This window comes from Drosophila willistoni, assembly GCF_018902025.1.
Source record: "Drosophila willistoni isolate 14030-0811.24 chromosome 2R unlocalized genomic scaffold, UCI_dwil_1.1 Seg167, whole genome shotgun sequence".
NCBI classification, from domain to species: domain Eukaryota; kingdom Metazoa; phylum Arthropoda; class Insecta; order Diptera; family Drosophilidae; genus Drosophila; species Drosophila willistoni.
In genome coordinates this window covers 5873231-5891856 of record NW_025814050.1, presented here as the reverse complement: position 1 = coordinate 5891856, position 18626 = coordinate 5873231, and the positions used below count along the sequence as shown (strand labels likewise).

The 18626-nt window shown below is 32.8% G+C and overlaps 1 protein-coding gene across 3 annotated transcripts in view; it reads left to right on the top strand.

Moving 5' to 3' along the window:
- The window catches only part of LOC6643784, a 90695-nt gene that overhangs the window by 39369 nt on the left and 32700 nt on the right, over positions 1–18626 (top strand). For 2 of the 3 annotated variants that reach the window (XM_002066833.4, XM_047010771.1), the window contains exon 2: positions 11036–11070. The gene's annotated coding sequence lies outside the window, so the exon portion shown is untranslated. Of the gene's footprint in view, positions 1–9158; positions 9283–11035; positions 11071–18626 lie in introns of those variants that run through there. The other variant, XM_023176793.2, reaches the window with a different exon arrangement.

Below are 18626 nucleotides of genomic sequence, written 5' to 3'. Positions count from 1 at the left end.
GAGATAATCTAAGATTTTAGGCGTATAATACTTGGTTGTAATACTTGGTGTAATACTTCTTCAAATAGTTCAATAAAGTTTGTAATAGCATTGTAGAATTTTAAAACGAAACTATTTTAAATTCAAGAATAAATAAGATTCTCTTGTAAGAATCAAAACCAAGAATTTTTTATATAAAAACTACAGCCTGATAAAGTTTTGTAAAAGGACATACATTAGACTAGAGAAATTATCTTTGAGAGGCTCTTATGATCCTCAAGCCAAAAATCAGCCAGCTTCAACCCATATTCCATTCTCTCATACAGTGTGCCACAAAAGTCACCGTACTCTTGTTATATTTCCACAAATCATCATGTAACTTGGCAAATTTTTGTTCAATTTAAAAAACTTTGAAGTATATTTTTTGTATGTATGACTTGCCAATTCTTACTAAAATCTTGCCAACAATCAATCCTTTGTAACTAGTTGTATATATCGATATATTCAAATACCAAAATTGAATTTTCCCTTCCTATAGTTCAGTTTCGTAAAGACTTTTAGCTAAAATCCCTAACCCTTATGTGGGTTCTAATGCTTTTTAACTTCTGTAGTCTATCTCACTTTCTCTTTGTGTTCATTTTCATAACAACCCTTGATTTTTTTGCTTTCTTCTTTTATTTTGTTGTTGGCCGATGAAAGGAAGTAAAAGTAAAACCTCACGTGTCAAAACTAATTCCATTTCGATATGCATTCATTAAACAAATTACACAAAACTCATTCGGCGCCACAGAAAGAGGAAAGAAAGAGGATTTCTTTCTTTCGTTTTACCTAAACCACCAATGATGACGATGATGATGTATGATGATGGATCGTCAACTTAATTACAATGGCAAACAATGGCCAAATTGCATCAAATACTTTGCCAACCGATGCGCTATTGTTTGCCATTATTTGCCCAATGAAATGTATGTACATACATACATACATATGCAAAAAGGCAGTCCAGGAGAAACAGAAAAAGAGAAAAGGCAAAAAGGACCGAAAAACGTGTGACACATGCCCAGGGGCGGAACGGGTGTGCGTGTGTGTCTGTGTGTGTGAGGCTAAGCTGACTAATCTTGCCTGCAATTGTTTGCAGGATACTGAAAGTGAGAGGATGAGTGCGTGAGTTTGAGTGTGAGAGTGTGTGTGCTTTATCCTGTGTTTGAAGCTGAAACCAAAACCGCATAATAATTACACTATCAGATTCCAGCTAGCATGTCCTGTGCATCCTTTTTACACGCACACACACATACATACATGTATGCGCGCCTAATAAGGCTTGCCTTGTAAATTAGAATGTTTTTGCTATTTCACACAATTAAAGTCAACAGGAAAAGTTTTTCCCTTGTTTTTCTGAATTACAATTAAAATTTCAACTAGACAGTTTCTATCCATGTGTGTGTGTGTGTGTGTATAGAGTTATTTGTGCTTACAAGTCCATTAATTAATGTCAAAGCTAAGCCAAGCCAAACTATCTCTGATTTTTATGAGCCACTTCACCCAAAACTGCCCAATCATTCATCTCATTGACAATGAAGTGACTTTATTTGATTCTATTCACTTCATTTTTTCTCCATTTTCAGCATTTCCATCATTAATTTAAAAGCGAATTTCACTGCTCACTGTGTGTCTCGAATGTTTCCTGTTGGCGCTTCTTTTCCCAATACCTTTTAGAGACTTTGATTTTTTGCTCGAACCTTTTTGATGCCCTCAATTAAAAATTTTGTGTACGTGACAAGAATTTGATTTTGTTTATTTCGATCTTTTTCTTTGCTGTTTTCTGCTGCCTGTAGAAATTATAAAATTTTCAAGCGTAAAATTAAAAAACAAGAAGAAAAAAGAAACACGAGAGAAGAAACCTCAGAAAAAGAACAAGTTGAAGTGGCAGAAGAATGACCCGATAAAAGGGGAGGTCAAATGTTTGCCCATTCCCTTTCATATATGAGTATATATATATTTCAAAAAGGGGCGTTGCCCAGATGTTGCACCTACCAACCAAATCATCAAAGGTAACAAAAAGAAAAGGGTTAAAGGAGCAACACGATGATTAAAATGACGATGAGAATAAGAATGAGGATGAGAGTGATGTGTGATGGTCAAGAGTTCATATGAAGCTAAAACCAATTCTTCCATCTTGATAAACCAATTGAAGATACAATTGGAAGATTGATTCTTAGTTCTGCACAGCCAATTGCTATATTAGAAAGAAAATAGATAAATGAGCATATATTTAAGTGGTATTTGGCCAAGTTAAAAATTGTTTAATGACCTTGGCAGCTTCAGGTTTTTGAAAAACAGGCAAAAAACTTGAGACATCGATTTTTTGATCTTTATTTCACACGATTTTTATATAATGTTAGTGCAGAAGTTATGAATTTATAGCGTTGAGTCGGTCATTGTTTTAAGATAATGTACCATAAATTTTGTGGATATATCTTTTACGGTTTTTTTTAAGTCAATTTATTAAAGTTATAATCAATTTTTTCACTAGAAAAGAATTAAAAGTTATACTCGGCAAAAAAAAGATACATCTTAAAATATTTTTAAATTAACTCTACACTCTTTAACCCGCAGAAAAAGTTGTGGGCCTACTAAAATTAAAATAAACTACATATATATAATAAATTTTGAATTTGGCCCCAGAATCAAATTTGATGCTGATTTTCTTGCGTGGACTGATTTTAAGACGTTTATTTATTATAAAGTATAACTGATTATATAATGAATTAAAATTCCCGTCATATGGGATGCTATTCATAAAAATCGAATTAAAAATATATAGACATCATTGCCCTGCAAAAGCAGGTATTGCAATATATTGTTTAGAAAAACAGCTGAGTAGACCTTTTGTCTGTTTAATGAAGTCTATTAAATTGATTGGTAAATTCTCAAATATTCAATTTGAAATCTTAAACGATTGAACGAGAACTTATAGATAAAAAATAGTAAGCATAGTAAAGAGATTATAATCTGTATTAATTATATTGAAATCAGGAGGAATCGTTTTGAAATTTTGCACAGTAATTCTTAACTAAATTCTTCAGGTAACGCTGTCGAGTTTTTTTTTTTTTTAATTTATTATTTTTACAACAATAAATAACACGGTTTTTTGAGCGAAAAACGGGGTTTTTAACTTTTAAGTGCCTTTAAAAATCGAAAAAAAAAAAAATAAAAATAAAAACTCGACAGCGTTACCTGGGGAATTTCGCCCTTCAACTAATGCAATTTGCAATGATGTTCGCCGCAAACACCTTTTTTTTTGGGGTCCCGCCGGAGATTGCCTATATCTCACTTAATTTTCAATATTTTTGGATGAAAATTCAGACATATTGTTTTAGTATTGTATTATCACACGTGCAAACAAAAATTGAACTGAGATTATCCGTATCGCCAATAGGAATTGTTAAAAAATTATTAATTTTTGCATGAATTAACTATACTCAATGTTACCAGATCTAAGGAATACCAGGTCTAACAATGTTGGGAAATGCTTATTTTAGATTTTAAATGATATTAGTATGTTTCTTATTTTGCTAAATTCTTATTCATATTCCTGGAAATTGCTTTTGGTGTTATCTGAATCAAAAAGTTCTTTCATATCTTATATCTTTTATATATTACAGAAAACAGAAACAGAAAATTTTGTATGTGCTTTATGACAATGCTTTTTAAAATCGTTTGAATTAACACTACTTTTTAATGAGGTAGAAACCGTCTAAGTATTTTACTTGCTTTAAGTAAACACATTTACTGAAATTATCCTGTCAAAAGATTTCTCCGCAAAAGTTTTCCTTATTTGCCTTTTTGGAAAACTAAATATACAATAGACAAATCGATTCCAATTGTAAAGGCATGGAATTTCTTACTTAATAACTCAATTTAAGAGATCAAGGTAAAGTCGTTTGATTATCTGTTTTAGTTGTTAAACTTTTCACCAACTTAAAAATTGAACTAATTGAAATTTATGAAAGTTAAAAAGGTTTTTTTAAATGCCATCAAAGTGTTATTTATAACTTTAACTCGATTAGCTCCATCAACTAATCAGTTATAGTTAATTTTAAAGTAGTTTCTTTTCTTTCTTTTCTTTCCTTGGCAACTGTCTATCAGTTGCAGTAAAAAGGACCTTTAGGACACAAATAGAACAAAAGCCGATTGGGCAAAAAGTCAGCAGATGAATATACCTATATATATGTATGTATGTATGTATGTGGTTTCATACGGGTGTGTGTGTGTTAGGAAGGGAGAGAAAAGTGTAACTGTGTTTAAACTCAATTAGCATAAAATGCAATCCATCATAGAAAATGTCAAAAACTGCTGAGCAAAGTTTTCACAAGTCAGGAACAAAAAAAAAATATATATGTATATATATATGGGAAAGCGGGAAAACGGGTGGAAAGAAAAAAGAAAGTCAAGTCGCATGGGGTGGAAGCCAAGAGAAAGAAAGAAATTTCTAATATATTAAACAAATATGATAATAAAGTTGGATGGGTTCAGATGGCAGAGGCAGGAAACTATAAAAAAAATGTATAGATAGAGAAAGAGACCAATAAAGGAGAGGAGAGGAGAGGTGAGGTGAGGCAAGAGAGCGAAAAAGTTTGCATAACTTGCAAGTCAAGTCGATGGATTTGCTTTTTTTCCCAGGTATTTACGAGCTTCCTTAGTGTCCGCTATAAAACTCTGTGAGTTCAAATGGCCGAAAATCACCAAAGCTATCTTTGGTCCTGCACCTGCACCTCATCTAACCCCCCTCTCTTCATCACACTATGTCTCTTAGTGGCTCCCACACTAGATTGGTCACCCATCCCTCGGCCCCCGCCCCACAGCTCTCTAGCCTAGTCCAGGGCGGTGGGGTCAAGTCATAAATTTTCACAGGTGCCTCTTTTTTCCATTTTTGCTTTTGTCTGCAGTTGAATTATTGTCACGTTACTGCCGTTGCGATGCGATGAAAATTCTTGCCACAATGTTGAGCGAGGGGAAACCATAAACTTATAGGCTTAAGCGATACGCAAAAAGTTGTAATAAAAAAGCAAAAGCAAAAGAAGAAGAGAAAAAAAAATTGAAAATATGTTTAGGATTTGGTGACTTTTAGTCATATCTAAATTACGCTTATCCGCAGACATATCCTGGCATAAAAAACACGTGTGTGTGTGTGCGTGTGTGTGTGTAAGGAAACGAAAATCATGGGAGGGGTAAAAATTGTAGCATACATTGAGGCGTCAACTTGAGAAGTAGACAAAAAACGGACAAAGGCATTAGGAATCAAGGGAAATTGTACGTTTTTCTCTATATGTTTGTTGTTGTCTGTTTTCATTCTCGTATTCTCTCCTATCCACCCTGCAATTAGGGCGTGGCCCCGACTAACTGTTTGCTTAATACCCAAAGATCCCCTTTTGGCCACATAAATCCTGTCAGTGAAGCAACCAAAAACAACAAAACGAAGACGAAGAAGGAAACAAGAAACAAGAGGAAAAAAGCAGAGAAGAAAAAAAAAACGCAAATTTTCGCCAAAGAAAATTGCATTACGCAGATGTTGCCAATTGCATAGTGAAAGAAAGCATAACAAGGAGTAAAGGAGCAGAGTGTTGGGAGGAGAGGAGGGAAGGAGGGGGAGGAGAACAGGCGAAAAGGGTGTTTAAGAAAAAGTCATAAAATGCAAGCAAGAAAAGAAAATTGCAAATGAAATGTTGAGAGTTTTTCCAAGCCAAAGAGTGAGATAGATAGAGTGTGAGAGAGGCAGACAGAGAGAGAGAGAGAGAGAGAGAGCAACGACGGAAGAAAGGAGCAGGAAAAGCAATAAAATGGCGGATATAAAAGAAAAACCCAGGCAGCAGTCGAATAAGGAGAAGAAAAACAACAAAAAAGCAGCACCAGAACAAAAAGAAAATGCTATGGCAATGGAATGTGGGCGTTGGCGGTGGCCTGGGCGTGGGCGTGGGTATGCGGCATGAGGCAAGAGGCACGGGGCATGGGGCAAGGCATCTTATGTTAGTGAATGTTGGCTTAGAGTCTGGGTAAAAGAAGTAGGAAAAGCTGCCAACTTACTCAATGATTTTTTGTTTTTGCTAATTCCCCAATTAGTTAGTAATTATCTGAATTTTCTTAAATTTCAAATTAAAGTCAAGTATTTAGAATTATTCAAATCAACTATTAAAATTAAAGTGTAAAATAAATGTTTAAGAATTGAAGAAAACAAAATAATGGAATTTTGTTTCGATATACAAACATATAAATATGTACATATGTATGTATATAAACATTTTCCAAAAAGTTAACCGAACCAGCTTTTTCCACAATTTTAGAACATTTTTCAAATGTTATTTAATTGAAATGCTTTAAATTTATTAAATTTATGTAATAATGAAGTAAAACATCATCAATAAAATCTGCAAATCATTTAAATTTTAAATTGATGACGGAAATGGAAATGTCAGTATTAAGAATTTCAGAAATATTTCAGAATTAGTATACTAGATACTTGAAAACACGGTTTCAGTTAAAATTTTGCTTATACAAATATAAAACAAATATAAAATTTGTGAAATTCGAAGAAGAAGAACATTCTTAATGAAATCTGCAGATGATTTAAAATTTAAATTGATAAATTACATGAAAAATTGCAAAATCGGTGTAACATTACGGTAATGGAAAGATCAGTGTTAGGAATTTCCGAAATTATATACTGTATACTGGAAAACGTAATTTCAGTTAAAATTTTGTTTATACAAATATCAAACAACTATAAAATCACATATAATAAATAAAAATAAAATTTGTGAAATTTAACGAAGAACGTTATCATTAAAATCTGCTGATTGGTGAATTATTTATGAAAAATTTAAAATCATTTTTTAAACAGTTGTAAGCGGGTGAAGTAAAATTCTCTAGGACATAAAAAAATATTACATATTTTGTGTAGAATCGATTGATTAAAAAAATAAGTATTTGTGGTCGTATGTAAATGTTTTAGCCGAAAATCCATCTTAATAGTTAGTCTAAAGTTCATTAACTTTGGACTATATAACCATTTTATCTCGGCAAGTTCGTTGATAAATTCATTCATAACTCTATAAGTAGACCTTAAAATCGTCTATTTGAATGAATTTATTTAAACTATGGAAAATATAGAAAATTGTTTTTTTTTTTGCTTTATATATGTATGTACCTACGATTAGACCAACGTTTTGTTGAAAATGAAATATTTAAGTGATAAAAATATTCCGTTTGAATGCAACAATTTGAATGAAAATAGAAGTAAACTTAAAGAGAATTAGTGTTATAAAAAATAAAGGTGAACAATCCAATTTTCGGCTAAACTAAAGTTAATATACACGAGTTCATTCATTTGAATCATTTTAAAATCGTTAATTTTTTATTCAGTTTCCTTAAATAAGTTTTGTGTTTCATATATCTTTGGATCTTAAAAGATATGATATGAGAAGATATTTTTCACTAAAGCTACTTAAATACGATTTTTCTATATTTATATTTCTAAGATATTTCTAAATAAAAAAGACTTTCGATTCATACATAATTTCTATACCAGCTAAATGTTCTAATATTTTGATTTGACAAATTGTCAAACTTCAGCTCAATTTTGCAATAATAAGCTTAAATACCAAGTTTTATTTTTAGTAGCTTTAGAGGGAATGAGGAACAGACGGACATACATATGTAGCTACAGTGAAACCTCGATATAACGAACTTCGTTATAACGAAAAACCCAATATAACGAATTTTTTGTTAAGTCCCTTGAAAGGACTAAGGTTTTACATTTCAGTACCTATAGCGAATCAATAGATATAACGAATAATTTTGCGATCCCCCTCAGATTCGTTATATCGAGGTTTCACTGTATATTGATTCATATGATAAGCATAATCAAAATTATACGTATGTATATCCATGGAGTCGAAAATGTCTCGTTCTGACTAAACTTATTATGCTCGTTGTAATTAAAATTTGATATATTTATATAAATTTGACTTTAGTCTCCGTAAATCCGTGTCTTACATTTCCTTATGCTAGGGTCAAGGCAATTTTCAAGTTTTACTTATATAGAATTAAAGATTACATTTTCGTTGTTGACTACTTTTTAATGAATTTGCCATGACGGAGCAGCTATAAATACATATTTCGCATTCAGTTTCTGTTGTTCATCATCATAAACTGGTCGACAAAATTAAATTGGCTAAACAAAATTTTAGTGAAAAACATAAATTTTAAATTAGTTGAAAGAGCCGAAAACTACGAGTTTAGGCCTGAATTAGGAAAGTCCCCCCCGAAAGTCAAAACCCCACTTCGTCAATGTGTGTGTGTGAGAGTGTGTGTGTTTGTGTGTGTGTGTGTTGGCAGAGACTGAAAGCAAAATATTGTTTTTACCTTGCAAGTAAAATATTTATTCAATATAACAATATTTTTTGGTTATGCGAAGGATGCGGCAAGGGGCAGGCGCTCCTCTCTCTCTCGTCGCCCGCCTCATCCTTATCCTGGGTCACCTACAATGCCTTTAAATTGTAAAACGAGACGCATAAACAAATGCAAAGCCAGCCAGCTCTTAAGTAAATAATAGCCAACTCTTCTCTTAAAAGCCAAAATCACCAAATAAGCCGAAAATGCAAAAGCAATAAGCAAAGACACAGCCCGAGAGAGAGGCGAAAAACAAAGACAAAAGCAAAAACAATGTTTGTTTGCTGTATATAAGAAACGAAATGGGAATTGAAACACTGCGCAACGCTTTTGAGGGCGGAGCATCATACAATTGAAATGAGAGAGAGCCAGCAGCAGTAGCAGTTGCGAGAGAGCGAAATGACAAATACAAATACAAATGCACGCTGCCACTGTCGACTGCGACGCGCCAGCCGCTGCCAGCTGCTTTCTCTCTCTCTCTCTCTCTCTCGCGCGCTCTCTCTCTTTCTTAGGGTTTCGCTTTCCCGCTCCTTCGTTTGGTTCTGCCGTTCAGCAGTTGTAGTTGTATTTGTAACGTTGCAAAAAGACGCGCAATCCACAGAACGTGTTAACAAATAAAGAAACCAGCAAAAACAAAAAAAAACCAACAAAAACAAAAAACACATTAAAAATCGAGAAAAAAAAAACGAGATGGCAGAGAGCAGAAAACTTTTGCGAAAATTGTAGAAAATTTCATTTTGTGTCGTTTCAAACCCAAACCCTAACAGACCCCTACAAATCCCCACCCGCTGTTCCCCCTTCTCCGCCTCCTCCTGCAGCTCATTCAATGTGAGTGTAACATCGTATCCCGGTGAGGTTAGTTGTCTATCTCCCTCTCTCTCGCTCGAGACCTGCATAAAATTATAAACTGCAAAAATTATAGCAAAATGTTACAAGTCTGCTGATGTCGGTTGTTCATTTTAGGAATCGGTTCAGATTTGCATATGGTTTTGTTTCATTGTCAGACACTTTAATTGCATGCCATCGGGGTCAATTTGAATGTTTAACAATAGTTAAGTTGTTTAATTACTTGATACTTGTTTCTGTCCTCCTCTAACCTTATCTTATCTGGAAGCTTAATTGAATAAACTAATTCTAGATGGCAATAAAATCGAAATGATTAAAAATATTCTAGTTTTAATAGAGATCTTTGAAATACATAACAATTAAGACTTGGTCATTAATAATATGAAATTTGTATCAAATACAATTAAATATTAAATAAGGATAATTAAAACCTTTGTCGATTTTGCTTGGACAAAATCTTTAAAAAACGTATTGCAAATAATAGTTATATTTGTTGTGTACTTAAATATGATCTGGTAATGGATTGTGGTTATAAAGAATATATCATAGATAATTCATGGGCGTAGCTAGCTATGACCAAAGAAAGGGGAGCTGCCTCCTCCAAAGCGTTAAATTTTAAAAATTCATTCAGTTTACGATGAAATAATTGCAAAATTTTTTTTTTAGAATTCATTTCGTTTAATTCATATGAAGAAGACTTAGGTTTTTTTTTAGGAACTCAAATCAAAATTTATTACAAATTATTAAGTTAAACTTTGGCCCAAATCTTAGTAGGAAAATATGACATTTTTGAGAAAAAAATTCAACAGTTTCATAGCTCAAATCTCAATATTTTGAAAAGAAAAGTATACTTTAGGCAGTGTGGTCAATTGTTTTTCAAATTGATAATAAATTGTTTACGAAGCAACTATAAATACAATTTTATTGAGCCAGATTTTTTATAGAAAACTGTATTTTCTATATATTGAATTTATAAAACACATTGGAACAATTCCATACAATGTTTTTTGAAACAAAAAGGGTTGAAATATTGCATATAAATAAAATATTATGATTGATAGGGAGCACATCAAATAACTTTGGCAATTGTATTGTCCAGATATGAGAATCGGAATGAGAAATACACAAAAGCGTAGTCAAGATTCAAAAAAGGGGGGTTGCAGCCATGTTTTAACTGAATTCTGTTTACCTTTGAATACCTTTCGTTTTGAAAAGTTAAATTAAACATTAAACATCGAAGTTCATTAATTAAATAATGAATTTAACTAAATAAATTATTATTGGAAGCAAAAGTTAAAAGCAATCTCTTCTTAAATTGAAATATTTTTAGGAATTAAATGAATTTATAAAATTTAATGGTTCAAGGGGGCACTGTCCTCCCTTGCTCATACCTGCCATTGCCCTTGGAAATACATAAGGATCTGGGTCCGATATTGGATACTCATATATGTATACATACAGTAGAATCCGGTTATAACGCCGCTCAATCGGACCGACGATTTTTGTCCTTATATCCGGAAGACGTACTTAACGGAAGCCCTTTCATATAAGTTTGTATTGGGACCAACCAATCACCTTATAAGCGGAGTCGCTATAACCGGACGGATCTTATAAGCGGAGTCGCTATAACCAGATTCTACTGTACATACATATCACTTTCAAGCCATAGAAGTTAAGATACATAATTCTATTAAAGAACTTCTTAAAATACCTCAAATTTATAATAATAATAATTTCAATATTTATTTTAAAACTTTTTCAGATCATACCGATTAAAGTATTAAGAGGACATTTTAGGTAAGTAACTACCAAATTTTAAAATTACTTCTTCTCAACCATTAAAACCACATTTAAGTACTAGGTTATGGATTTAGTTTTAAAATTTTATTTATTTGGTATATATTTTTAACTGTAATTATCCCTCTAAATAGATTTCAGTCAGTTGTTTCTATTCATTATGCAAATATATTAAGTTTAATGTTTTCATTTAAACCCACAACTTTATAAGTAAGTGTAAGTTAAATAATATCAGGATTTAATTTGTGCTTGATAAAAATTATATGCAAAATACAGAACCAACAGTAAATACTAAAATGTATTTACATGTAAGTATCTATTTAAAAACTTTTGAAAACATAATTTGGCAAATTTCGAATTTGATGTTTCACTCGTATTTATGTACCTAATAATTTCTGTCAAAGTTTCACATAAATTTCAATGGCAATTACCTCGTCCCACCCCTGAGTCCACAACTGCTGTTCCCTAGTTCATGTCAACCCCTATGAATTAACCCCTTTTCTCAAACAGACAGACATACAAACAGACTGAAGAACAAGAATAGGAAGAAGCAGAAGTCTTCACCCCAAAAAACACAAGTTGGACAAATTTTGCCGTCGGCTCTGCCACTTGCCTAGACATCATCATCATCATTATCATCATCATCGTCGTCTTCATAATGATGAACATGACGGCTCCATATCCAATTTGCCAAACTTGGCTACCATTTTACTTGGGGTCTACCCCAAAAAAAGTACAAAAAAAAAATCTGCTACTACTATATATAGACCTGCCGCGTTATATATATACACACATACCTATATATATGCATTTTCTTTTGCTGAGTTAAATTTTCTTACAACTAAATCAAATGTTTTGATAAATTACCTTACACACGCAAACAATTTTTGCGTTTTTCGGTATACAAAATGGTGGCCATAGAGTGGCTATCGATGCTTATCATCTTGGCCATTAAATTGAGGCCAAGACATTTCACTCTCTTGGTAGCTTTTCCTATGCCCATTTCCTTTTTTCCTTTTTTTAGGCATTTGCGTGCCTTTTAATGTCTTTTCTGCGTTTTGCATTTTTGTTTTGTATAAATTTTTGCCTTTCCCTTTGGTTTTTTTTTCTACTTCTTCTTGTTTTACCTTTATCTTTCAAGTGTTCTTCTTCTATAAATATTTACCTTTCGGGTTGTCAACACAATTGAGCAATTAGTTAGCAAGAAAGTTACTATAGACCAACAATACATAGATCTTCCCATGAGTTATAACTAAGTCTGTGTATTTCCCTCTCTTGGGAGGGTAATTTTCATTTCAATTGCATCTACATACATTTTCTTTCATTCCTTCTCGAGTAATTTTTCTTCACTTCAACTTGGCCCACAATTTATCTGTGATTTAAAGTGCAGTTTTTCTTGTCAAGTTTGGGTTCGCTGGCTCGTTGGCTTGTTGTTGGCCAGCTGAAGTGGCTTGGATGTTGGTCATGAACATGTTGTCATCGTCTCATGATGGTAGTATTTATGATTATTGTTATTACAAGTCTTGAGGGATCAACGTAAGCTTTGAACTTGACCAAAAGCCTCAATTGAGATTGTGATTGAGGTAGAGATAAGTTTTTTCTTATTCGTGTAGATATAAATTCTCAAACTCTAAGCCAAATGGGAGAGTTGAGTTGAGTTGTGTTTGAATGTGTGAATGAAATTGAATGGAAAACAAGAGTTCTTTTTGGTTGATTATTAGGTCAGTGGCAGTCAGGTTGGCTGACAGGTTGGCAAAACGCACCCTGAAGGCCTCACACACACACACACACACACAGGGTCTGCTTCTCATACGGAAATAGCAGAGATTCCTTTTGAAGTTTACGCACAAATATGCCCAAGCTGTTGCTTGGCGTTGGGAAACCAAAAAAAGGATAATAATTAACGCAATAATCATTGATGAAAGGGCTAGAGGAGGAGGAGGGTCTCTGGGGAGATGGCCAATGCTTAAAATGATTAACGCGTTTAACCCATTGGCGTTGAGGCATGCGCTCGTCCAGCCTAGGCTAGGGCTAGCCTTTTGGTCCCTTCCTCACCTCTCTGTCTCTGCCTCTGTCTCTTGGCTCACTGCACCTGCTGGCAACGCTGCTGCGTGTGTTCATTTTGTAATTTGCGTAGGTGATGCCATGGAATTTGATTTTCACACGTGTTGCTTTTGCCCCACCTTCATTTTGCCTCCATTTCACCTCTACTTTCTGTTCTGTTCTCCTCCCTCTTGTTTCCCTCCTGCTCCTTGGGCCAACTGTTCTTGTTGTTCATGTTAATGTTAATAATAATGGAAATGCTGTGTGCAATTATCTTCCATTTCATTGATTCCACACACGCGCCATATAAAAATAGAAAAAAGAGTAGAAACAGCGACTAAATCTTCTCTCTAGGCCTAGACCAACAAAGAGTTCCAAATGCTTTAAAATTATTCTCCCACCAACAAAAAAACAAAAAAAAAAGAAAGGAAAGTCTTAAAATCTCTCACCTATCACTAATATATACAATCTAGAGTTGGGGGAATCTATGTAACTTAACCGTAGGGCATTTCTCATGATCTAATCAGTCACAATCACACCCAGAAAAACACAAAACTGAAAATCGGATGCAATCGTTTTGATTCATTAACAATCGATCTCTTTCTTTTCGAAGATATCAAAGACTTCCTTTAGTTTTTTTATTTTCCTTGAGGGCATATCAAATCGAGATCTTATGGGAAACAGAAGTCAGAAGTCAATCAATCAAGCATTATTCGATTCACCTGGTTCTATTCTTCCCTTCTTTCCAGTCTTCATGAAACAATTATCGGGGGCAACTTGCATTCCGAAAAAACATTCACTTAGTTGGCACATTCAAGTGCCAATTAAACATTTTGTTCAGCCAAAGGTGACAATTACCCAACAACAGAATGCTTGGCCTCTCCGTATTGACCACAAAGGCATTTGGCTTTTTCCAATATCAACTTATTCACTTATTTGCTTTTGGCCCGGACGACTGTCGACTAATCGAAATTAAATGACGTGTGAATGTTGGCAGCTGCTTGCAGTTTGTCAACTGCCACTGGTGGCTTCATTACAATTGGCTTTCTCGATATGATACTCTATTCTAAATGTAGAGTAGTTTCGCTATCAAATCAAATGGGAGAAACAGAGCTTCAAGTAATGAAATCAGGAATCTTACTATAGGGAAAGGGGGATAAAAGGATCTAAAAGATGGGATAAGTTTACATAATGCCATATTTTTTATTCAATCTGCAATAAACTTAAAGCTAAAATGATTGAGGATTGCAAACAAATATGTTTAATCATTGGGAAATATGTAGTAATACTTTTGGTCCTAAGGCTTAAAATCTTCAGGGCTTGAGCCTAACAGGGTGTCAAACAAAGAAATCTTATATGACCAAAGACCAGTGTAAGTGGTCTGGCGAATATGTTTCTACTTGATTTGGATTCATAATCTCATGTATCTTTTGTATGGGATATTGTTGGAAAAAACATTTCTACTTAATTATTTTATGGAAATACAAATGGTAAATGGATGGTGTATGGTATGTATGCCTAATGTATGTATGCCTAACCCAGGAATTAAGTCACAAAATTCATCATATAAAAGCAAAGACGTATCCTCGAGGGGTTAAATGAAAAACATCTTTGAAATTGATGAAATTTCGATATGCAAACCAAGATATTTCCTCCAAATTCCTGATTCCCATCCCTAATATACACCAAAATTATGAGCTACATGAAGCTAATGAAACATTTTGGATGGTTATCGAAGAAAGTTGGGAAAGGATTCCTATTTTTAGATGCCAGGATTTAGTGGATTCCATGCCAAGGCGCTGTGCGGCCATAATAGCCAATAAAGGATACTCAACCATATGTTAACACACTAGTTAAATATCATAGTTTTGAATTAATAGTATTTATGTTTTAGATTTTTAAGTTAATTTTTTGGTTTCGCCATTGTGACTGGATAGTTCTATTTTTGTAACCGTCTTATTTTGACCTAACCAATAAGATAAGTGAATATATTTTGAAATACTCAAGAAGTATGGAGTCCTTTCTTTCTACAAATACAGTGTTGGAAGAAATAATAGAAACGGCATACAATTTCCTTTTTTTTGAGTCTATCTTTGGCAAAACACAACTTTTTTTTAAGCTGAATGTTTTTTTTTAAAGACACTGTTGCAAGCAACAAAAAAAAATAATGTTTTATGTTTTTTATATTAATAGATTGATTAGTTAAATAAAATCAATATCAGTTATTTTCGAAATTTTACAACATTGAATTTAGCAACATCCTGCGGTGGTGCTATTATTTTCACCGCTGCTGTATATCCGCCCATGAAACAAAAGTTTATTGATATTGATATAAAATAATTAGTACTTACGAGTACTTACATATTTACACAGATTAGAATGGATATTCTGGTGTTTATATTGATTTAATTCTACATTAACAATATTTTTTGCAGTCGATTATTTTGTATATTTAAAAAGGGAAAAATGTGTCAGAATTTGATTCAAGTAAAGCAACAGGGAACTTCAGGTATGCGAATCACCGATTTGGATGAATTTTGGATATGATGTAGAATACCCCGTCATTTGAAGCTGTGTGAAATATTTCGGCGCACTATTCTATATTAGTAATTCTAGTGCTGCAAAGTAGTTAGAGTATACGTTTTACTTATTACTACTTATTTTAATTATATTAAGTGTTTATATATAATTATAATCTATGTAAGTTTAAGTTAAATTATTTATTTCTTGTCTTTTTCAAATATTTAAGGTATTAAAAAAACTAATAAATTTTCCAATAAATTATTATTATTATTACAGACAGACAACGCTTTTTCTTTAAGGTCATCCTTAGTCAGTTTTAAATCCTTCTCATAAATGTTTCTTACTTAATTAATTTTGGAATTGTATAAAGTAATGTATTTTCTTTTAAATGTATTTTAATGTACAATTCCATGGGAAACTATTCTTTTTATCATAACGGAGACAATCCACAAACTATGTGATTTGCTACGGGGGAAGGGAGGGGGGTTCACAATATCACAAAAGTGTTCTCGTCTATCACAAGGGGTTCAAGTTTTCCCAAAATTTTCATAACTTGGCTTATGGACACTCCCTAAAAAGAGTAACTTCAAGTCAGTAAGCTAAATATTAGCAATTCCTGGACAATTGCCTTTGGTCTGTGTCACATTTTCTCTGTTCCTCTCTCTCTCTCTCTGTCTCTGGTTGTCTGTCATTTTTGTGGTTTTTTATCAATTTAGTTGTTATTTTGTTTGGTTATTTCGGTCTCATAAATTATGACGATTGTTATTTGTGCTGTTGGTTCGATTCGTTCGATTACGTTTTTACGATTACCAACTGCCACTATTTCTGGTTGCAGCTTTTCATAAATTATGGTAACATTCCCTCCATATGCAACACATAAACCAAATGTATATATATGTGTATATCTTGTTGGTTATATCGCACTAAATAGGTTTGGGTTGACGGACTTTCACGCCTGAAACTTGTCTATATGCTCACTCGTATATTCATCAAATTTTTGATTTGTGTGAGAGTGGTGTGTGTGTGAGTGTGTGTGTGTGTGTGTGTGTGCGTGGTTCCCATGTTGAACATTTAATTAATGTTTAAATAATCTAAGCGATGGCTACTTTTTCTCTACCTCTTCTTGTATCTCTTCTGCCTTTGTTTCTTTTGCAGTGTGTGTGTTTGGCCTCAGGTAATTCGCAGAGTGTGAGAAGAGGAATGTGCTACTTACGTGTATTTGATTAAAATTTGTTTAATTTATTATTGACTGCTGTAAGTTATGGCCAACTTGAACTCGGGTATAAATTGTTCAATTTTATGCTTGATTCGTTATGGCTGATTTTTTGTTTTTCTATCGTCTGGAAGTCGGCAAATTTGTTGATCGTTAGGTAATTCGTAAATTTAGACAATGAATTGGAAGATATTGAATTATAAACAATAAATGAAATAAAATTAGTAATTAAAATGAATGACATACAATTGGAATTATATATATAAGTATATGAATTTAAATACAAAGCAGAATGTTGCCTAAATTTATTTGATATAGAATTAAAAAAATTCTCAAAAATTACTGATTTTTGGGACTTTTAGGTTTATACAGTGGCGGCCAAGAATTTAAGAGGTTTTTGGCTCCTAAACAACTTAATGGAATAATTTTTTCCTGTAATTTGTTGGTTATTGTATTCAAATGATGAACCGTAAAAAATTGTATTCATAGTTTAATTCAATTTTCTTTTCACAGGCGTATTTAAACAAAGAAAAGTCTGTTTCTTTGTGGGCATATACTTAATAGGTTTTGCCAAAATCTTAAATATTAAAGATAGAAGTATGAATTCCTTGAGGAAGTTGTAGATCTATCAAAACTAAGATAAACTGCATACCACAAATTTTTAATTTAGCCCCAACTTTCGAATTTGGGCCAATTTAAAATCTGAATTTTGTATGGAAATTTTTGGACCTTTAGGCGAGGCCATTTTGCGACACTTGTTTGCATCAAAGTACTTTTTTCCTTGAACTACAAAAGAAAGTGAATTGAATTTCCCGTCGAATGACATATTTTTCTTTAAAATCGGATCAAAATTAGATACTTTTTTTGTCTTTCGATAAGCGACATTTTTATGGAAAACATCGAGAAATATAAAGGAAAAGTATATCCGCTTAGACTTTAAATTTATGAACATTGTTTTTTAATTTATAATCCGGATCACATTTTAATAAATTTGAAATTAAATTTGGTAAACGTGAACTTTAAATAAAACAAAAATGTTAGAATACAGGAAACAATGAATTTTCTCACAAGAAATTTAACACAAAGAACACAAGAAATATAAAATTAATACAAAATACTATTTAAAAATAATAAAAAAATATAAGAAACTAAAAAAAATATCTTTTTAATCGAAATGAATGAAAAATTTAACTACATTTCTATATGACATTGAAATCAATTCAACCCCCCCAAAGAAAACGTTATTATATTTTGTTGAATTTGCCATTTTAGTTCAACTTTAGACCCATTAGCCAAGGGAAACCCTGTTCAATGGGTTGGCTTCTCAACGATTTTCTTGCAAGTTGTCATTAAAATGCACTCATGTGTCATTATTTATAGCTTTGTGCTAATAGTTATTTCTTTAGACAAAAAATGTAAAACGATAACCAAGATCTTTTCAGCCAGTTTTCCAGTCCATGCACAGAAATCAGAGTAAGCTAATTTACATATAAATTAAAAATAAAAACAACAACAACAAACCAACTTCAAAAAAAAAAAGATGCACACATACAATCGCACTCGTAAAGAAAAGGCTAAAACCAAGCAGTTTGTTAACCTCGTCTCGTCTCGTCTCATCTCATCTCATCTCTGGCCAAGGCTTTCAACTTGCTTCGCCCGACATTCCATAGAAAATTTCATAAATACCAAGCCACAGGACGAGGCATACATACATAAATCCCTTAGTAGTTTGTAGTAGTAGTAGTAACTGCGCAAAAAAATGAAATAAAACAAGGAA